Source organism: Myotis davidii, unplaced genomic scaffold (assembly GCF_000327345.1).
Source record: "Myotis davidii unplaced genomic scaffold, ASM32734v1 scaffold73, whole genome shotgun sequence".
In the NCBI taxonomy this organism is placed as follows: Eukaryota; Metazoa; Chordata; class Mammalia; order Chiroptera; family Vespertilionidae; genus Myotis; species Myotis davidii.
In genome coordinates, this window is record NW_006286675.1 from 2,128,134 (window position 1) to 2,130,519 (window position 2,386).

Genomic DNA, 2,386 nt, shown 5'->3' on the forward strand with positions numbered 1-2,386 from the left:
AAACTCATTGATCTAGATTTGAATTCCTCAACTTGTATCCACAAAACAAAGTCTTCCCTGGCCATGTAAGTTGGGGAACCCTGCTTGGTGATTCACAGAGATATTACCATATTAAAGATTCTGAGAGACCCCACAGCCATCTTTCTTTAATCCTGTGTGTCCTATGTTTATGTGACCAGAATGTGTGTCCCTAGTTCAATGCTCATTAACATTTCATGAGGGTGGGATTCCACAGAACACAGTCTGAGAAAGAATGATGTAGCATCTCAATCCATCAGAGCAGGGCAGGTAAACAGACAGCCCTCTGGATCACTGGCAGAACACGGAGGTTCTGGCCTCCGCTGTATCACCAACTGGCCATGTGGCCTTGGAGACTTAGTTACCACGTTATAAAATAAAAAATTTAAAAGAAACACTTCCCAAAGCATGCTGGGAGTGGGGGTGGGGGTGCCACACTATAAAAGGGATGGGAGCTTCTGTGACCAAATACATTTGGGAAAAGCTAGTTAAAGTGAGACAGGTTTTTCTTACCGCAGAAATTTTCAGAGACTTTTATACCCTCACATGCATGGACTGTATGTGAAGGGGGCTGTAGTGTGTAATTTAGTTGACCTCAATCCTTTTTCACAGTTACATACATGTTCAGTATATTGAGGGACACAATTTAGAAAATAACGAACTATCTCCAGGTTCCATCCAGCCTAAAGAGTCTAGGATTCTGTTACTTATTAATATTATTATTACTCTCCCTGTTTGCTTGGACCATCATGTGAAGTTTCCATATTGAAAATAGGGGCCCTGGTCTCTGCTCCCTGACAGCTGAGTCATCCTGCTCTCCCTTTCAGCTCCCTCAGCCTCAAGCATGACCAGCAGCTGATGGGCAGCGACCAGCCTTCCTCCGCCCCGCCCTGCGCAGGTCAGCAGGCCCTGGGCTCAGTGGGAGCTGGGGAGGGCTCAGTATCAGGCTCCTTCTTCTCACCCACAGCCTTTCTCTCAGTTTCTGGGCCTAGACTGGCCAAGAGTCACTTGTCTGAAGGCAGCCCCTGCATTTACCAGATCTCATAACAGACAGCAAGAGCTCTGGGGCGATTCCAGGGATCTGCTTAGACCTCACTCCAGTTCTGGTGACTAAAGAGAAGGGACCCAATCCAACAGCACAGCAGAGTCTCAGCAGAACGGTCTGTACAGAGCTCGCAGGCAGCCTTCAGCGCCATCCCATGCATCTACATGGTGTGTGACGAACCCAACTAGTTACCCCCATTTTCTTCTATTCTCCCTGATTCTCAGTCTGTGCCTCAGTTTCTCCTGTGGCCCATCCCCCTGATGTTTGCCCCACCGCTGACCCCGTACTCTGACATCCACAGTGGCTCCTCTTAGTGCTCAGTCTTACCAATATCTCTGACATCCAAGACCCAGTTTCTTCTGTCTTTATTTTTATGATCTCACTTTTTGAAGGTACTAAGTGCATGTGGTTAAAGGACCCTAACAGCCAGCAAAGTAAAAGAGAAGAGTAAGTCTCTCAGGCTCCCAGACGCCTGCCCACAGTCAACTGCTATTCATAGTTTCTTCTGATACCTTCCAGAAACAGGCTACAGATACACAAGCATGCATTTGCATAGTGTATGTATGTTCTTTTTTAAACACCTTTGCATCTTGCTTTTTCTACCTAACAATATACCTGAGAGATTCTTCCTTCATAGCCTATGTCGCTCTTGCATCCTCCTTTTTTGACAGCTGCTTGGGGTTCCATACACCAGATGTATCAATTAATTAACCAGCTGCATAGTGACGGGCATTGAGGTTGTATCTAGTCCCCAAATATTTCAAACAATGATGCAGTGAACATCCTCATACTCTATCACTGTGCACCCTGTCAGATAAATTCCTAGAAGCAGCTCTGCTGGGAAGAGTCCTGCCTTCAAAACTCCCACCAGCCTTGCCTTCTCGGCCTCTGCCCCAGCCAGCTCCCCACACACTACTGACTCCAGCTCCCACTTCTCAGATCAGCAGCCATGTCTACCATCCCCATGGTCCGCTCTCCTGGGCTCTGCCCTGCACGACCCTGAGCCCAAGCTCAGAGACCTGTATCTTCAACTGTTGCAAAAACAGTACAGTCTGGATGTTCCCTCGTCACATCAAAGTCAATTAAACAAAAGCAAACTCCTCAACTTTCCTCCATCTCCTTGAATTTGATCAATGAGACAATATATTCCCAGGCATGGCAACTGGAAAATCTGGAGTTTTGACCAAAAAAAAAAAAAAAAAAAAACAAAGGAGCGGTTGGGAGCTTCATTCACCTGCCAGCCTGAAAACAGCCCTCGGCCCCTCACCCAGACTGGCCAGGCACCCCAGTGGGGACCCCCACCCTGAAGGACACTCTCACAGG

The 2,386-nt window shown here is 47.4% G+C and overlaps 1 protein-coding gene across 3 annotated transcripts in view; it reads right to left on the reverse strand.

The window, feature by feature from the left end:
- The window catches only part of SRGAP3 (SLIT-ROBO Rho GTPase activating protein 3), a 247,303-nt gene that overhangs the window by 73,427 nt on the left and 171,490 nt on the right, over positions 1 to 2,386 (reverse strand). The window lies entirely within an intron of this gene.